The sequence below is a fragment of the Macrobrachium rosenbergii genome, chromosome 2 (genome assembly GCF_040412425.1).
Source record: "Macrobrachium rosenbergii isolate ZJJX-2024 chromosome 2, ASM4041242v1, whole genome shotgun sequence".
In the NCBI taxonomy this organism is placed as follows: domain Eukaryota; kingdom Metazoa; phylum Arthropoda; class Malacostraca; order Decapoda; family Palaemonidae; genus Macrobrachium; species Macrobrachium rosenbergii.
In genome coordinates, this window is record NC_089742.1 from 46,361,091 (window position 1) to 46,381,885 (window position 20,795).

The 20,795-nt window shown below is 40.7% G+C and overlaps 1 pseudogene; it reads left to right on the forward strand.

Annotated features, from left to right (window-relative positions):
* Positions 1–20,251, forward strand: part of LOC136846056 (cytochrome b-c1 complex subunit Rieske, mitochondrial-like) — a 30,975-nt pseudogene extending 10,724 nt beyond the window's left edge.
* The last annotated feature ends 544 nt before the right edge of the window (positions 20,252–20,795 follow it).

A 20,795-nucleotide genomic window follows, 5' to 3' on the forward strand; every position in this document is an offset into this window, starting at 1 on the left:
GACCGATGACATACATCCTGTGGGCGGGAGGCTGTATCATTTTCGAGCTCGGTGGACCTTCTGTCCCTGGGCTCAGGTATAGTTTCAAGGGCCTAGGCTGGAGTTGGATCGACAATCCCCTCCACCAGTCAAGTTTTATCAGGCTACGACCAAGGATCTCGAGGACTTTGTGGAGGATCTCCTACAGAAACAGGCTATAAGGAAAGTGAGGTCTCTGAAGTTCCAAGGCAGGCTCTTCAGTGTTCCAAAGAAAGGTTCAACAAGCGGAGTAAATTCTGGACTTGTCCCGTCTGAATTCCTACATTCGTTGCGACAAGTTTGGGATGCTTACTGTCTCCCAAGCTGGACCCTACTGCCCCGTGGGCCGTAACCACCTCTCTAGATCTTTCCGGCGCCTATTATCACGTCCGGTTGCGAGAAGGTTCTCCCCCTTTCTGGGGTTCCAGGCTCGGAAGGCAGGCATATTCCTTCAAGGTGATGCCTTTACGGCCTCAACATAGCCCCAAGGATTTTTACCAAGTTGACAGACGCGGTCGTGCAGCAACTCCGATCTCAAGGGATTCGCTGGCGGCGTATCTCGGCGACTGGATCATCTGGGCATCCAGCGTCGAGGAATGCGGAGAGTTACATCCGTGGTGGTCGACTTTCTAGAATCCTTGGGCTTTACGTGTAAACAGGGAGAAGTCCCGCCTGGTTCCCAGCAGTTGTTTTTTCAATGGCTGGGAATCCAGTGGGATCTGAATTCTCTAAGCTCTCTCTTCCTCCTCCCAAGAGGAAGGAGATAGCCAAACAACCAGACAGTTTCTCAAATCCAAAGGGCCTCTCGGCGGACCAAGAAGCGAGTCTTGGGCTCCCTTCAGTTAACCGGTGACAGACCTGTTGCTGAAAGTGAAACTGAAGGATATCAACAGAGTGTGGGCGGTCGGGCAAATATCAGTCTCAGGGACAAGGTGTCTCTGATTCCCCACATCTTGAAGAAGCGACTCCGTCCTTGGTGGTCTGTCAAGAGCCTGTCCAAGTCAGTCCCCTTCAATTTCCTCCTCCGGCGTTGGTTATCCACACAGGCGCCTCCTTAGCGGGTGGGAGGATATTCTCAACACCAAGAAGTACAGGGGACTTGGTCCCTCATGTTCCATCCAGTTCCATATAAATGTTCTGGAGGCCATGGCGGTCTTCCTTACCTTGAAGAAGCTTCTTCCCCCAAGAAGATTCACATAAGGCTGGTTCTGGACAGCGCCACGGTAGTCCACTGCATAAACAGGAGAGGTTCAAATCGAGCAGGATCAACCAGGTAATGATTGCACTTTTCTCCTTGGCCTGCAGAACAAGTGGCACCTATCTGCCACCCATCTTGCAGGGGTCGGGCGTCGTAGCAGATTCTCTCTCCAGGACAACTCCCCTCAGTCGGGTGGTCCCTAGACAGGGGTTCGTTCAATTGGATCTGCCAACTAGTTCGGGTCTGGAGGTAGATTTGTTGCAGCCAAGCTCAACAACAAGCTCCCTCATTCGTAGCTCCCAACCTGGACCCTCAAGCTCTTTTCACGGACGCAATGTCATTGGATTGGAACAGGTGGAAGGTGATCTATCTGTTCCCTCCAGTGAACTTGTTGTTGAAAGTCCTCCACAAACTGAGGACGTTCAAGGGTCAAATAGCTCTAGTGGCTCCCTACTGGCCAAAAGGCAGCTGGTTTCCTCTTCTACTAGAACTGAAACTTCGCCACATCCGAATCCCCAGTCCAGAAACTAACACAAGTAGTACAAACTCAGACTGTGTCAGCTTCCTCAAAAATCCAAAATTCCTGGCTTTGTGGACTTTATGAAGTTTGCGGCTCAAAGGGATGCTAACGTTGATCCTGTCAATACCATGTTCTTAGAATCAGATAAGCGGGCCTCCACTCTTCGTCAGTGCGACTCAGCAATTAAAAACTAGCACTCTTTTTAAGAGAATCTGAGGCTACAGTAATGACCATTAATTTAGCAATCTCCTTTTTTTAGATCACTGTTTGAGAAGGGTTTAGCCGCTAGTACTGTTACTACAGTCAAAGTCGGCTCTACGTAAAGAAATGTTCTTGTATGGTTTCAAAATTGACCTCACAGACCCTTACTTTCTTCCATCCCTAAAGCATGTGTACGTCTGAGGCCAGTAATCCGTCCACATACGGTTTCCTGGTTTCTAAATGACGTGTTGAAGTTAGCCTCAGATATCGATAATCAATCCTGCCCCTACCTTTCCTTGTTGAGGAAAACGTTGTTCTTAGTTAGCCTGGCTTCGGGTGCTAGAATTTCGGAGCTGTCTGCACTCTCTAGGGAACCTAACCACGTCGACTTCCTTCCATCGGGGGAGGTTTTGCTGATTCCTCACCCTACCTTCCTGGCCAAAAATGAAGATCCATAGCATAGGTGGTCCTTGGAAAATTCTTCCTCTGCCTCTAGACCTGTCCCTGTGTCCAGTTCATACTTTGAGGCTTATTTAGACAGGTCCTCTCACATCTCTTCTGGGCCTCTCTTTATCAGGGAAGGAGGGGGTAATCTCTCTATGTCTGCTATTAGACAGCAGATCCTTTACTTTATCAAGCAGGCTAACCTGACTCAGTCCCAAAAGTTCATGATATCAGAGCTGTGGCCACCTCCATTAATTACTTTCATTACATGAATTTCACGGATCTTACCAGGTACACGGTTTGGAAGTCACCCTTGGTTTTCAAAAGCGTCACTATTTGAAATCCTTAGAAGCTCTTAAATTCTCAGCAGTCGCGGCAGGGCGTTGTCCCTCCTCTGGTTCCCTTTCTGATTCCTAGTCATTTCCTCCTCCACTGCCTCAGTTATCCCCTTACGGTCATTTCAGTCAGGCTTGCCTTGACTTCTCACCTGGCTGTGTTATCCATGTATTTGTCTAAATGACACATTTAAGTTATAAGGTTTTCAATATTGTATAGTTATTTTGTTTATGTACTTTTTCACATTGTCATGTTAATTTTAAAGCTAACATCAGTTTCTTTTGTACATTATTGTTATTGTTACTAGTGATTGAAAAATTTCTTTTTGGCCCTTCGGTCTTTTGTTCCCCTAAATTTTTATCTTTTTAGTTTAAAATTATGTTTATTTCTCTGTTAAATTTTCATCGGCTGACACGGGACCCGATCCAGAAAAAGGGATTTTGTGAAGGAAAAATCTATTTCTGGAGAGGGGACCGTGTCTGATGACCCACCTCCACCATGTGTCATGTCCCTCCCATAGTAAACATCATTCTGGTGGGCGCTGCTTTCATGGAATGCGACTAAGCGGTGTTTTGTGTGCTGTCCACAGGTGGTACATGGGTTTTATGTGGCACCTCCCTATGGGACTTTTGACCTTGGGATCTCTATAGGATAAGGTTCCGTGTTTTGTAGTTCACCCTTTTCCATACGACTCCATCTGATGGAGCTCGCTCTGGGGAGTAATAACTCCAGCATTTCATTTAGCTTTCTCTGGTATCTAACAACGGGAATTACCTAGAAATAAGTGCTGAATGGACTTTTTCATCGGGTGACCACGGTCCCCTCTCCAGAAATAGATTTTCCTTCGTCAAAATCCCTTTTTACTTACGGAAGCCACCATTGAGAATTGGCAAGTTTTAACAACTTGTCTACTAGATAGTTCTGATAAATGACATCACAATTGGCTGTGTCTCGATTTGGTGGTTCATGTCGGTAAAAGGTTGACAATCCTTCATCCGGAATTCTAAAAACAGGAATTTTTAGTGGAGGATGGAGCATCATCATAAGTATATTGGTCGGTGAAAAGAGAGAGAGAGAGACTTATAGACTTGTATTGCCCTGGTTAGATTGTTACACCAACATATCAATTTGCAAAAGTCAAATAATAGTTGTATTGAGACTATTGTTGTACTGTATGTAATCATATTGCATGTATTATTGTCCTATTATCATATTACAAATATGAGCAGAGCGATCATGTGCCATTGCATTCTGGTTTTGTTTACTTAAAATCATCAGCTGATCGCATTTTACCGACATCATCTTTGTCATTAGTTACAAACTTAATTTGGAGAGATGTTTCTTTTGTAAATGATCAAATTTGGATTTAAAATTGCAATTACAGTAATACTTTATTTATAAACGCAGTAAATTAAGTATGTATGATTTTGTTAGTTTCAGGCTTTTCTTTTGCCTCCAAATTGTTTTGGAATCTGCTCATTATTCATTTCTTTAGCCACAGCTATAATATCTGCTGCTTGAAGTTCGTGGCGTACTTTCTGAACACCTTTTCCATTGCATGATGGATGAATAAAAATGTATTTGATTTTTATTTTGGAATTACATTGAAAATAAGCAAGTTTTTAACAAGACAACTGTAATGCAACGCTTAGTAAACGTATGTTAGCTATGGTAACTAACCAGCAAACAGCTGTTTATTAATGTAAACTGCAGTACAGTACAAGCTTTAGCATAAATTTTAGAGTTGAAAGCAATGTTAGTTAATAAAGGAACAGTAACAATAACGCAAGGAAGCTGGTAGCGAGAGTGTACCCACTAAGAGCACCTTGTTTGAAAAAAATGGTGCTCGATCTGAAGGGGAAACCCTCAGATCGATATTTCCATTTCACACCGATATGTCAGTAAGTACGATATACCACAGTCCGTTATCTCGGTGCACTAATGTCGTGAAATGTTGTACATGGATTTTTTTATGTATTTGCCTGCATTGCTAAAAACTAATGGTGAGTTTAACGATTTTCTCTCTTGTGTAATATATTTGCTAGTTCCATTGCATTTACAGTATTTTTACTAATTAGTGGTATTAAGGCACACCAAACATTTTAATATTTTATCCACTCGGCTGTTTCAGGTGGCACAGTTTCTGGAATGTATGCTGCAAAGTCTGTAGTTACTGAGTTTATCTCCTCCATGTCTGCTTCTGCTGATGTGTTGGCTTTAGCTAAGATTGAAATCAAGACTGATGAGATCCCAGAAGGCAAATCGGTTACATTCCAGTGGCGTGGTAAGCCACTCTTTGTCAGACACAGGTAAGGATAATGTCACTAAGCATTCAACTTTCACAGTAACAGATGAGTCCGTGGTTTTATGTAGCTAATAGGTTTATTTTGTTAGAGCATATTTGTAGGTAATCATGTTAGTGGATTAAATTTCCTCAAGAAAAATTTAGAAAGATTGTGTAGGAATTATATTGTAGTTAACTATTAAGAATATTACTTGTTTGTTGGAACAGTGATGAAAACCTCTGTCTTTTTATGGATTACCTTCAATAAAAGCTGGTCCAGTCATTGAAGCTTGGAGCTTACTTGTGAATTGCCTTGTTTGATTGCATTGGCATGTTTGTAGGTTGTGCTCAGTGTTTTATGTTAAAATGGTGCATGAATAATCTTTCCTAAGGGAGAATGCTCAGCAAGTGTGCCTGATGCAAGTGAATGTGTTTTACATGCCTCTGGTGATCAACCCACATTCTGTGCTCATGATTTGTGGAGGTTGAGAGTGCATGCTGTTTTGCAGCATCGTTGAATCTTGTTCATCACTGCTTGTCCTTAGAAAATGTATAAATCCAGGAGGAGAACTCAGAGGTTTGTGAACCAGCTGCTTTTACAGGATGACATCTGGCCACCACTCTTGGTTGGTCTGAGGAGGGCACCTGCAGATTAGATGATGATCAGCATGCTCTCTCTATGTGATGCTGTTGCTGGTGTGAATGCCTTTCCAACTATTCTTGCTTCAATATTTGCCTCCCCATCCCTTAATAGTACAACTCCTAGACTTTGCAAGGAAACAGTAGAGCTGGGGAAGGTATTAGGTTTCCTTTAGATTAGTCTTTGTGGACACCATGGCTTCCCTAACCCCCAAGTCCAAATGTGCTGTGGTCATGGATTTTCTTGCTGTTCCCACTACTCTCACATCTGCTCCTGACCTTGGGGATAACTCCCTTGGCTTTGTCCTCAGTGGACAGAGTGGATGTAGGGATCATAAGGTATTCTACTCCCCCAGTCATTCTGTTAAACTTCTTTCTCATCCTTTGATGCAGCAGCAGTAGTATTATGCACTGGTGAATGTTGAGACTTGCCTGCTACAGGTGGACTCATCAGGCTATGGACTGATGAAAACCTTGGGAAGGAACAGCTTTTTGTGGAAGGGTACTTTTTCTGTTCTGAAGCTGGAAGCATGGAATAGGTTGCCAAGTCCACATTCTAAGTTGTGGCAAAACCATGGCAGACTGCCTTTTCTAGGGTCCCTTCAGGAGGATAAGGAAAGGTTATTAGGATCAAAGGGAAGGACATGGACCACCACCTCCTCCAGTCTGTACCTCTAGGGGTGACCTGTTCTTGAAAGTGGCTGGAGTGTTTGTGGTCTCTTCAAGACACCACGATGACTTCGAGCAAGTTTGCAGATTAAAACAAATCGTTTCCATGTTCGTCTGTACTCTCTCTAAAGAATAAGGTCAAGCGGCAGTGGAGAAACGGAAAATGACAGCCAATAGCCATATATTTGCTGGTCTTACCAGATGCAGGTTAGTTTCACAAATAGCTTCCAGTCTGAGTTTTGACAATCGGTAGATGTGACTTCCTGTTTTCCTCTTTGTGATGTATATTTTCAGTAAAAACTGAATTCTTAATGTTAATTTTGATTTTTTTCTCAGGCAGGAGCAGGAGTCCTTATCTCCCAGTTTGCCATGTGGTTGCCATTTTACACAAACTATATGCTTTAGTGATCTGTGTTACTACTATTTATTGGATACCCTCCTGTATGTACATTGCATTTTATACATCCATCATGTTTACAAAATGCCCATCATTTCTCCTGCTGTGCATGAGAAGAGGAGAAACCATAGGTAATTGCTAAGCATGAAGGCAGCAACCTGTAATGGCGAGCTCATGGGAACTGAGACTTTGCAGTTGGTGATCGTGACCATTTTAAAGGATAACAAATTAATTGGTGATGCTGTGAAGTCCTTGGCATCGGTGAAATTCAGAAGGCCAGATACAGAAGAGTATGTTGCTTAGCCTGCTGATTACCCAGGCTATGCTAATGGTAGATGACCATGCTACCATTCTGTTTCTCTTTTTTATAGAACATTGTTCAGTAAATTATGTAAGATATTCAACCTTTTTGATAAAACAGGCTTTGTGGTAGTAATTTTTCCCACCTGTAGACTAGTGTAAGTGTTCTAAGCTTAAGGTAGGCTAGACTAGGCTTTAAAGTTCATTGTGTAACGTTACCGACTTAAGCCTTATGATAGGTTTTTCAGAATGTTGCCTTCCAGACTAATCTTCCTGTCCCACATGGGAAACCAAAAGCTCTTGTAATTTCTTAAGGGTACAAACAGGCCATAGTCTGGCACAGGACCCTGTCATCCTCAGTGCTACACATGTCAGGCTGTACTGGTGGCTATGGGAGGAGTTCTCTCTCCCCTACTCGCCTATTTGATTGGGAATGTCATACCTATGACCAGAAAGGTGTAATTTTTCTTAGGAGATCAACACTTGTCGTGATCTTTGGACAGAACCTCCTGCCAAAGTGAGAGTCCATATAAAGATGGAAGATTGTATCTTTTGCCAGAACATCTCAGATTTCAAGATGCACATATCTGGAGTCTCTTACCATAATCCCACCTCAAACCTACCTTGCTTTCATCCCTGATGCTGAAGGGGTGAGTGATGCTGCATCCCCAGTCTTCACTCATCTGCTTCTAGTTAACTGCTTTGTTACCAAACTTCAATGACCTGATCAACCTTTGCTGAAGGTAGTAAAGACTGCAGGTTTGTATGTACGTATAGGAAAATGCAAATTATTAAAAATATACAGCTTTGATATGCTTTTGAGATATGTTTGTCTTGGGACAAAGTTTTCCTTTAAAAAATGAGTGTTAAAATTGTAAAGACCGGTGGATAACTGGGTTTTTTGTACTTGAGCAGATAGATACATATCTGGATAAGATGATGTAATAGATCAATCTCAGGCAGAAGTAGGCAGTTTGTTTATTTAAAGACAACCATATTGAATTAGTCCCTATTCTTAATTTATATAAGTGTACTTTATTTCCTGGTACATCAACCTTTGCAAAAAAAAAAAAAAATTCAATACATTGCACATTGATAAAAATGTAAAATTTTCGATTTTTTGTTTATTAACTCCTAATATAAAAAAGACTTTAGGAAAGTTACCAATTGTGTTGGAATACCACCAAGAAGAAATAGTATATATGCTTCACTCCTGACCCCGTGCAACGGGTTAGTGCCATCTCTACACCTCATGCAGTGGGTTAGTGCCATCACTACACCTCATGCAGTGGGTTAGTGCCATCACTACACCTCATGCAGTGGGTTAGTGCCATCACTACACTTCATGCAGTGGATTAGTGCCATCACTACACCTCATGCAGTGGGTTAGTGCCATCACTACACCTCATGCAGTGCACTGAAGGCATTACTTAAGGTTCTTTGCAGTGTGCCATCGGCCCCTAGCTGCAACCCCTTTCGTTCTTTTTACTGTACAGTACCTACTTTCATGTTCTCTTCCTTCCATCTTACTTTCCACCCTCTCCTAACAATTGATTCTTAGTGCAACTGCGAGGTTTTCCTCCTGTTACATCTTTCAAGCCTTTTACTGTCAATTTCCATTTCAGCGCTGAATGACCTCATAGGTCATTTACGCCTTTGGACTAAATTTCTATGGTCAGTTCACTCCTGACAAACTTATATCTCCATAATTATTGTGCTCTCCACTCATATCTTTTTTGCACTCGCTATCTTAATTCCTGTTTTGATATTTATCTCTTTCTCCTTGATCTTTGTGATCTTACTGCAGGTATTTGTCTTCCTACACATATCTTTTACCTTTACAATGTAATTACTCCTTTATCACTTGGCCAAACATTCCAGTCATTTGACATTTGTTTTTAACAGCCTCTGTATAGTCCTCATATATTATCAGTGCTCTTCAGCCATGTATCTCATTGTTTTGTTTTTCGTAGCCTACATCTTCAACATTGGAGTTCTTATTTTTAAATGCATACATACAGTTGACCCCGGGATTTGAATGGGGATAGGGACCACAACCCCTGCAAATAGCTAGAATTTGAACCATACTTGACACCCCTCTAACAATGCTTATAACTGCCTATTTTAATAGTTCAAAACACAAAAACCCCCTTTTAAAATGCTTATACCTGCCTATTTTAATAGTTTTATCATGAAAAATGTAGTCATGAAAATATGAAAATACAGTAATTAGAGAATATTTCTCTATGAAAAATTCAGGAATATGCAAATTTTCTGCGAATAATGTGGATATACATTCCTCAGAAAAATCCACAAGTAGGTGGAGCCATAAATCCAGAACCGTAAATAGGCGGGCATTGACTGTATCCTCTTCAAGCAGATTACAGGCCTTGAATCTGTACATAGTGTTCTGTTTACCAGTGGAATAATTTTATGAACTAGAAGTAATGTCATATTTTTACCAGTGGGATAATTTTATGAACTAGAAGTAATGTCATATTTTTACCAGTGGTATAATTTTATGAACTAAAAGTAATGTCATATTTAACACCTTTGAGGTAGCTTCACAATCCATTATGTTGCTGTGGTAATAATAATATACTCATAAGTTCTGCCCTTCAACTCATGGTTCTTTCCATTGCTTTTTCACTATCTGTTCTTCCTTTGTATTTTTGTCATCAATAATCTCCCCACTCCATTGCATTTTACAATCTTGAGCATCTTGTATGATGTCATGTTACATTCCATACAATACATAGGCTTGGTTTTGCTTACTTGTCATCCTGTCATTCCACCCCAACCTTCCATCTTATCAAACACTTCTAGGACCACTAACTCTGTTTGTGAAGTTAACACAGTCTGCATATAATGGCTTTGAGGACCTTTACTTTCTGCATTTACATCCATCAAAGCTTTTTCCATTGAAGCTTTTTCCACTGATAAAAAGTGCATATCCTTGAGGACACCAACATCAATCACTGATTCTTGTGATATACTTGCCACTGTGTGATTCGCATCGACATGTTTGAGCAGACTATCTGAGAGTCTGCTTTTAGAATGCGTATCTAATTGCTGTTCTTTTTACTCTGACAAATATAATTTATATGTTAGGAACACTTAATTTTTGCATATTGCTTCCCCTGTAGTTGCCTCACCTTAGAGACAGCCTCTTGGTTTGTAGAACATGAAGCTGAAAATTTTTTTTGCTGCCTCTCAAATACTTTTCCATGAATTCATACTAGGGTATTCTCTTTTCTTGTATATTTTTCTATTACTGTGTAACCACTCTTTTGGGCCCATGTTTGCAGACACTGTGGTCAACTCATTACTTGCTGATTTTCTTGCTTCTAGTGATGTGCTCATTGCTGAATGGCTTGGGGCTTTTCAGTTTTTAAATTCCCATGGTTCTCCTAACCTAGTAAGATGTTCAAGTGTGTTGTCACATCATCTTCCTCTAGTTCATAGTCATTTCATCCAGATGATTTTCAGATAGCTGCCCCAGTTATTCAGTTATGTCACCCTCTTTGTATAATGGCTTCATCAGTCTTCAGAATAGCACAAATGACAATAAATTTTGTGTTGGTGATTTGGTTAGATCTAGGATATACTCTTTTCTCTGTATTTGAGGCCAGATTATTAAATGTGAATGAGACCAGGTAGTAATACAATCTTTGCTGAATTGTTTATGATCTTGGTAATTATTTGTAAGAATTTACTATTTAGTAGTCTCATTTTAATGAAGATTATTTTTGTGGCAGATGTGCTTGTTTTTGTCTGAAGCCCATTGCTTGGGCAGTAATCTTGTTATAAACCTCCCAACCTACAATGTAGGCATATAATGACAACACTTCAAGGCTGCAACAGCAATTATAACAGAAGCTGTTCAGGTAGCCATCCTCTGACACTGATTGTGACCAAGAAGAATTTTGAGCATGCAGTTCATTCTGAAGTTAAGTTGTAGATCTATTCCAGTGATTTACAGACTTGGAGGAATGAGTAGTGTAAAGAAGATACTCCTATTTTGTTATTAATCTGAGCTTGTAGATGCACACACACAGGGCATGAAATCTCTGATATTGAAGATTGAAGACTAATGTGTAAATAATATTCATGTTGGTATTTACAGGACAGAGGATGAGATAGTCAAGGAAGGTTCTGTAGATGTTGGTTCACTTCGTGATCCAGAGTCTGATGCCCAGCGGTGCCCTAATTCCAAATGGTTGATTGTCTTGGGAGTATGCACTCATCTTGGTTGTGTGCCAATTGCAGATGCTGGTGAGTTTTGCCTGAATGTAATTATTTATAGTACGATTAACTGTTATGAAATTGACTATTTTATTAAAATGCATTTAAATATTATTTGTGACTAGTCAATTGGGTAGTATTCAAAAGCTACATGCAGAATTTCATATATGCATGTTTTGTGTTAGGTGACATTTATAAACTTTCTGTTCAGTATGTTGTAGGAAGACTATATAGGACAGGTTACAGTATAACAATGTTATTTTTGAATTTATTGCATAAAGTGCACATTCATTGGATGAAAATGGTTCCTTATTTTGGATTTGAGTAGCTTTAACAAGAGAAACCAGAGGTGTATGAGAGATTAACATTTGTTGTAAAATGTATTCATACGCACAAACCTTTTATTTTACTTGTGTCTTAATGCTCGATAAGTACAGAACTGCAGAGTCCTGATTTTCTAGTTGAAGATATAAGAAAACTGGTGATTGTCTCATCATCTGCTAGAGAAAATCCTTTGGCCTTGTATACTGCATGCTTTCACTCGCCATTTGACTTTTACTGGCTACGGTTAGACTGGTAATTTAGCAGTTTTACATTTCTAAAGCCAGTATTAGTTTATCAGTAATTTTTTGTCATTCATTGAGTAATCAGCAAAAAGTGATGATGTTTTTGGAACAAGGTGAGGTAATGGCTGTTTTAAAGCTCTTGTTTTAAAGAACCTAAAAGAGTTCAGAGGTCTGGTTAAACAAATCATTTATAACTAACTGATGTCATCCATTTTGGGGTGGGGTAAAGTGGACATTAAGGGAGTTAAGTTTCACTGGTGTCTTTACCAGGAAATGGACTACATGGGAAGTTGAGTGTATCTGTAATTTTCAGACTTTCCTTTATTATCGTATTTTTAGTTTTTCCCTTTTTTGCCCCTTTTCATTGGCTAATTCTAGAATGAACCCTTGTACATATTGGGCCCCATGACATGCTCTCATTGATGACCACAGGCACAGATAACAGTAGCATGGCCCAGGGTAATGCAAAGGGTTTGTTGCTAGAAACCCCTCTTAGAGAGTGTCGTCAGTGTATCTCATGTGGTGCACTGTAGGCATTACTTGAGGTTCTTTGCAGCATCCTTTTGGCTCCTAGCTGCAGCCCCTTCCATACCTTTTATTGGATCTCCATTCATATTCTTTTTCTTCCATCTTCATATCCACCCTCTCCTAATAATTGTTTCATAGTGCAACTGCTAGATTTTACTCCTGTTACACCTTTGAAATGCTTATACTCTGTTTCCCCTTTCAGCACTGAATGACCTTATAGGTCACAGCGCTTGACTTTTGGCCTAAATTTTATGTTCCAATCCATTTCTTGTTGCTAAAAACAGTAGTTCATTTTGCCACTCATAGTCTAAAACCATCAAGGTTTGGACCAAGGAGGAAAACTTTTGATAAAGAGCAAAAAAAAAAAAAGTGAAGATGCCAGAATCCATATAAGGAGAGTTTGAGGCTGTTTCCTCCGATAAAGTTCCTGATTTTGAGATTTGGAGATGCATCAATGAAGATTGTGATGTCTTCAAAAGTGCATAGATGTATATAGTAAGTCTTTGGCATTGAACCAAAAATTGAACAAAGGAAATTAGCTGATGGTACAGACAGACCAAACACCGATAAATCATATTATGATTCAAACCATCTGGAAGTGAATTTAAGACAGATGAACACTAAATAAAGCCTCAATCAAAAAAGAGGTGCCATTTTCTCAAAAGAACTGAAAAATATTGTCAAGGGAAACTTGTAAATGGCTAGCTTTACCAGGAAAGACAGAGACTTGCATAGCTAATTAGAACATGATTGTTGCCACAACTCCTAATCATCATAATTGTTATGACAACTCCCTAATCATCATAAACAGTCTTGAGCTCCTTTCCTCTGAAGGGTGAACCATTCTGGCTACAGTGTTGGTTCACATCCCCTATTGGAAGGGAACCAACTAGACTTCCTCCAGTTAAAGTGCAGGTCCAGATGCTGACATGCATTGAAGTTCTGCAACTGTCCTGTTAGAATTAACCATTTGTCCAGATGCCTCTAATACCTTTGAGTTTCAGTGCTGTCTCTGGTTTCAGAGTCTGGGGAAAACCTGCAGAATTGTTACCAGGCCAAAACTGGAAGGTTTTGCCTCCAGACAAAATTTAGTTCCTTTGTCAGATGACTTGGGACAGTTGCGTATGCATCCTGGAAGTCAGTTCTTTGCCACCTCCATCCTGAGAAGGGTCTAAGACCAGAACTCATTCAGCTTGCTGGGGTTGATAATCGGGCACCATGCATTCATTGCCTTTGGGAACATGGACCAGGTAACTGGAGAAACCAGGTGATCAGTCAGTCAATTACTCAATGTCTGTGTTCCCAGTCATTGACTCCACTTTATTTGTCCAAAACATTAAGCTTCTCTCCAGATCAATATCTTAAGTCCCCTACTCCACAGTGTGTGCAAATACTTACCAGTCATCACAGTGTGTGCAAGTACTTACTAGTCCTACAAATGGGATTTTGTAATCAACTCAAATCACGCCCACATAAACTGCCCCTAACTCGGGCCAGAAACTCCAAAATCTCATGAGAAAAGCCCTACTGGTGGAAGAGATGTATCTGGTTGGATAAATTTTTCATATCCCTTTCCTCCTCAAGCTGAAGGCTGTCCTCTTGCCTTAAAGGGCAAATGCTATTTCTTGAAGAGCATGTGTGGAAGGTTCGAGCACAGTATGACTTTTGAGGGTTTAGACAGTGTATTGAGCTATTTTGGTGTTTTCTAAGAACAGGAGAAGGATGACCATTCCTTCATCCATTCCTGGAACTTACAAGCAAAATACAGCACACTTAGTAGATGCTGCAGCATGAAAGCACTACACAAGTGATATGTATTGATACACAGAATTACACAATAGTGAAAATATAAATATGCAGCATACATATTGCTGAAAGAAAAAATTGATACTCAAAATAACAAGACTTTGATATGTAAATAGGTACTCAGTTATATTAAGTGACAGCAGAACATCAGATAATTATCAGCCTGAGGACTAGACATGATTGATATCTGGTATAAAAGATGACAAATTTTAATTCAATTTGTATTTTTCATTACTAACAAACCTGAGGTCTTAACTTCCTGGCCAATTGTTAGAGCTTAGGAAGGGGTCATATGCCTCTGATCTTTTGCAAAGGGTTACTTAACAGCTAGACATCCAGGCTAAGAGACAGTGGGAACTCCTGTCTATATTGTGTCATGGAAGAAGGGAAAGAACCTGTAGTTGTTGGAGACAACAAAACTCACGTTAGCTACCAACCTTGTTCTGTTGCCAGTTCCTCTCCCCCCTTGTAAGAGAGTGGAAGGGATTTGCTTCTACTAAGAAATTTGTATTGTGCATGAACAATCAAATATGACAAATAGAATGGGTGCTCACTCACCTGTATCTAACGAGTTCCAGCAAAGGATGGTTCAAACCTCTCCACTACCTGTCAGAAGAGGAGGAAAAGAAAGAGAAAGGAAGAAGGCCAGTCATCCCATTCACTCTCCCTTTCATACCCAACATCTTAGGTAAGATACAAACTGTCCCGCTAGGGCCACTGGATGAGCTGCACAACTTGTTGAGCAGCCACCACCGACCTAAGGAAAAAGTGTCCAAGGACCTTTGGGCAGTGTCCTGCAGATAGAAGGGTGTGAACGTCGTTTGGCGAAGCCATGTACCAGCCTTCAGAATCCTATGAACCAACAAGTTCTTTTTGAAAGTGATGGAAGGGCCAAAGCCCTTAAAAGTGATGGAAGGGCCAAAGCCCTTAACATCATGGCTCTTGCATACACTGTTTTGACATTGTATGTGAAGAGGTACTGTATGCTTGCTTAATCACTTCATGTAGCAAAAAGGAGATGGTGTTCTTGGATACTTCTTTCATGTTCCGTCCTGTGCTAACAAAAGTCTTGACGCTCAAGTCTGAGAAGTTTAGTCCTTTTAGATAGCTACACAGTACCCTTACAGGACATAAAAGTAATTTGTCTGGGTCATTACCTACAAAATCTCAAGGAGGATCAAGAATGACTTGAACCTATCATCATGAACCAAGGGATTTTGAGTCTTGGCTCTGAATTCAGGGATAGATTCAAGGTTAGAGATTCAGGGATAGAATCGAAGGTTACAGACCCTAACCCCTCGAGTGTTAGAGTCCATGAAGTTCACCTACTCTCTTCGATGAAGCCAAGGCCAGTAAGAAGACTGTTTTGAGGGTTAAATTTCTGTCTGATGAATCCCATAAGGGTTCATATGGAGCACCAGTGAGGCTGCTAAGTACCAGGGTCAAATCCCAATTAGGAGGCTTAAGATCTCTCAGGAAACAGGGATGTTCAAAACTTTTAAGAAGCATAGATTTTTCCCATGAGACAGAAAGGTCTACACCTTTCAGATGCATAACTAATCCTAGAGCAGCTCTATAGCCCTTGGCTGACACAGAGAGTAGCTTCTCCCCACGGATGAATATGAGGAAGTCCGCTACTTGTTGAATAGAAGTTCCAACTGCAGAGAAACCCTATTGACGACACCAAGCACAGTAGATGGCCCATTTTCCCTGGTACATGGCTGTAGATGATCATCTGAGATAGCCAGACACCTCTGTTGCTGCTCTGCGAGAAAAGCCTTATGCTTGCTGGAGATACTGGATAGTCTCCAGCTGTGAAGAGATAGGGATCCTACCAATTGATGGAACCTCTTGATGTGAGGTTGGCAAAGAAGTTTGTGCCAGGGGAATCTGCCTCAGTCAGCGGAACTAGAAGATTAGGGTACCACTCTGCATGTGGCCACTAGGGTCATCCTGAGGTTCTGAGAGGGGGAGGTCATGTTTCTCTTGTATCTGGAACGTAAAACAAATCTGCTGTTGGCTGTCTGTCTGGTCGTAAAGAGATCTGCTGTTGGCTGGCTGGTCGTAAAGAGATCTGCTGTTGGCTGTCTGGTTGTAAAGAAATCTGCTGTTGGCCTTCCCCACAGATGGAATAGCCTTTCCACTACTAACAGATGAAGTGACCACTATGTTCCCAGCACTTGACCCCACAACTCAGCTTGTCTGCCACAATGTTCCTCTTGCCTGGAATGTATCTGGCTGAGAAATCCACTGAGTGAGTCACTGCGCACTGGTGTTATGTACTGTCAGTTCATGAAGTTGATGGGAAACTATCCCCCTCCGACCTGCTTGTTGGCATATGCTACCACTGTGGTATTGTCAGACATGAGGACCAGAGGACCACGGAGTACCCTATCACCCTTTCCTGAAATTCCTGAAGGGCTAGGAAGGCTGCTTTTAGCTCCAGGACGTTGATGTGAAGCTGTTTGTCTCGGTGATCCCACACCCTGAAGTCAGAAGATCTTCCAAGTGTGCTTCCCAACCCTCGTTCGAGGCATCTTTCAAGAGAGGAACCTGGAAGAAGGAGAGTCCCTTGAAGGGGACCAAAACTTTCAATCTCCATTGAAGGGATTGAAGGTGGAGATGTCTGTGAGGAATGAGCTTCTCCAGGGACGAAAGGTGACCTAGAACGATCTGCCATTGAAGTGCCGGCTGTTCTGTCTGGAAAGGAAGGACTGAATGCAGGCCCTGAACTTCTCTGTGTTTTGATCAGATGGAAAGACCTTTGCTGCTGTTGTGTATTTATGCATGCCCAGGTAAAGGATCCATTGGTTGGGCATGAGATTTGACTTCTCCAAATTTAATTTGTTACTGTGACTAAGCTGTGGCAAAATTGGAGTAGATAGTCCCAGTCTTGGATTAACCAATTGGCCCACATATTTGCTGTTAAATGAGTCAAGTATGAAATAGTCTTGCCGCAAGGCTGCAGCAGTCTAAGGAAGGTGGCATCCTCTTCATTGTTGCTTACTATGGAGGCAGAAGAGACCTTGCCCACTGCTGTCGAACATATGTCAAGCCATGAGACTGCCTGAAAAGCCGTAGAAGCGCTTATCTCCATTGTAGCCACTCCTGGTGTGTGGAGGAGGTACCCTCCACTTTAAATTGGTCTAATGATAGGCCTGGGCCTAATCAAACTAGGTCTGGATCCACTTGTCTTGCTTGTAACACAGTCTTGGGGGTTACTGAAGAAACGTCTATGCCTTGGAAGTGGTGGAGGAGTAACTTAAAAGATCTACTAGATCAAAGCAAATATTGTCCCGTCCAGAGATGAGAGAATTCACTTGGTTGAGATGTAGTCAGCATGATTAGAGCATGGCAACCCCAAAGATGCTTTCGTTTCTTTCTTGGGCCCAACCAGGGCCTCTAGACCCAAAGAAAAAGCTAAAGTGGTAGCCACAGTCTCTTCAGCCAAGTCGTTTTACCCAAGAATGAGTTCAACAACTTCTGCGCAGGTTGTCTTAAGTTCTTGATTGTCTGCATCTAGGGTAGAGGACCTTCTGCTTCCTGTTCACTGGGTTCTCAATCCGTCTTGTCAACCGAATTGGAGGCAGCAAAAATCTTTGTTGATTACTGGGGCATAAGCTTGCTCAAGGCCTAAGACCTTCTCGGGAGTATAGAGTTCTGCAGAACGAGAAGGTCCTTGTCTTGATCACGATCCCATGCGCAAGAACGGAAGCGTGTACTTTGATGAGGAGATGAAGGCGGTTGTTGGATACGCAGCCATGTAGGATTCCCATTACGTGGAGAATAGTCACGACCGTGTGAGCAAGAACATGCATCGCAGTCCTGTCTGTGAGAACAGGAGCGCGAATAACAAGAGAACGACAGCCATGTATGGTTGCACAACCATTTAGGACTCTGTTACGGAAAACAGTTATGGCCTTGTAGGTTTGAACGTGGACTATGGGTTGTAAGAGAACGGTACTGGACCTGAGAACGTTCTCTCAACTTTGACTTCTTAATGGGAGCCTTGTTGTCCTTCTTCATAGCTGTGGCAGAAACACTCGTTCCTTGAGCAGGATGAGTAGAAGACGAGGAGAGAACTGTGACTTCTTGTGGAGAAGTACAATCCATGAGATTCATGGTTCTTATGGGTGATTTCTTTCGACCACGAGTTGCCACACGGAGACAGTAACTGGACGCCATTTGTCGGGTAAAGCAGAAGACACACAGATGTGTGACCTTGAAAGGTGCGCATCTCGTGCAGCAGGAACAGCATTACTGATGCCTGGGCATCTTCTCTGAGGCCTGGATTGCTTAGATGATTCATGGGTTTGCATTTCTGGAAATGCTAAAACATGACAAAAAGAGAATGAAAAACCGGGATGCCAAGGCGTAAAATGGGCAGGAAGTGCTAAAACAACCGACTTCTGAGCAAGAAAGACAGCAGTCGTCTTGCTTGGAAGGTGGTTAGAGAACTGAAGCATCACAAAATCCACGAGGAGAAACCAGGTCGGGGTGTGCCACCTCTTTCCCCATTTGGCTATCTCCCGTTGCCACCAAAACCTTGTGCTATTAACATCCACATTCCAGCTAGGCACTCAAGAAAATTTATGTTAAGACCAAGGTTTCTGTGTATGAACAAACAATGTCATAGGACAGCAGATGTAATTATAAACAATACGTGCATTAAAATGTAGATAATGCCTATATTACATTACTTCACAACAGAGCAAAAAAAAAAACATTAGCTGGCAATATTTGGAGGTTGCTGCTAGAAAGTGATGATATACTTTTGTAAAAGATAAATGGAGGAATCAGGTTATTGATAAGAAAATTTAAAATGGGAGTAAATCTAGAAAACTTATTCCAGATACCAAAGCAAAATCTGGAGAGTTTGCTCTCAGACATGCAATGCAATGAGGAATGTAATTACTCCACAGTGAAGAATCAAGGTGTACATGCATTCATAATGGCTATTAGCTACTCTTTTTGCTTCAGTCCTATTCTTTGAGATTTCATGGACCATAATAAGGGCTCTGATTGATGGGTTGTTATTAAACTAAATGTCTCAATTTTATCTTTCAGACTTAATTTGCTTCATTTTCCTATAGAAAAGTATATTGTGGGTAGTTTTTAATAAAGAAGCTTAACCATATGACATTTTAACTCTCAAGAACTTGGTGGGTAATTCATTAAGAACTTGTGGTTTTTCTTGTTCATGTGGAATAACAAGGAACTTGCACCTTTGTTGTCATTGTTAATTGTGGCATTTGACAGGTGTTCAGACCATTGTGAATACTGTGGATCTACTCAGGATTCAATATCAAATTTCTTAGATCTTTGACTTGACAGAATTCTATTAAGCCATTAAAATTCTCTCTAAAGTAGCATGTCCACATAAGTAAAAGTTTTGTGAAATAAAAAATTCTAATTTTTCATTCACAGTGTACATTAACAATGGGAGCACCATCCTTATACGAAGTATATTTAGCCTTGTCTCCCTGAATTTTTAGAACAATACAAAATGAAGTTAGGGGTTAAGGGCTTTCACTTGAAGGTGGAATAGTGAGTTACGTCAGTAAGCATTATAAAGTATTTTTTTTCTTAAAAATGAAACTAGTTGAAGATTATGACCTTAAGTCTTGCATTTTTTCTCACAGGTGACTTTGGTGGCTATTATTGCCCCTGCCATGGTTCTCACTACGACACAGCTGGGCGCATTCGTAAAGGACCAGCTCCCCTCAACCTGGAAATTCCTCCGTGCGAATTCCCTGAGGAAGGGTTGCTTATAGTAGGTTAAGTTTATCCGAAATGTGTGTAAAGTTTTAAAGTGTATTAATTTGACATAACTTGAGATAATGATAGAAGAGCTATATAGAAAAAATATAAGGGAATGACAGTTACGGATGCTTCATACGTTAGTCTCCAAGAAATATTTTGCCCACATGAGGTCTTGTCACTGTGTAACTTTCTTTCATGAAATTAGTTTGTTAGTAGACACAATGAAAAAATTAACAGTTCTTCACTAATGTAGATATGTATAAAGAATCCTACAAATGTGTATTTATTACATTAGCATTGGAGAAAAAGTTCGTGGATTAAAAACTTTTTATGAATACATGAATTTTAAATTACCTAATGATAAGAATAGTATGGTCATTTAAAGATCCTGCAATGCAAATTTACAGCAGCCATTTTAATGCAGGCACTAGAATAAATAAAAAAATAGATCTGAGAATCAGTTTTTCCATGATTACATATTTTAAGCTATTTTGCAATGTATGATAAATGTTGAAAGGCTATTCTGATAAACCAAAAATAGTTGTAACACTATTTAAAAATAGGAATGTAAACTATCACCACCATTGCAGAAAGGCTATTCCTAATGTAACAGTAAACCCTTTAAAAATAGGAATGTAACACATAGCCTTTAAAAATAGGAATGTAAACTATAACCACCATTGCAGTAATGTCTTTAAGATAATTTTCACATACTGCAACTCCAATTCAGATGAAACTTAGTTTCAACAGAATAAAAACTTGTTTTTGAACAACTCCAATTCAGATGAAACTGTTAGTCTCAACAGAATAAAAACTTATTCAAAAGGCTTCACACTGAATGAAAACCCACTGATCTTAAAGCTAAGTATGGATGTCAACAG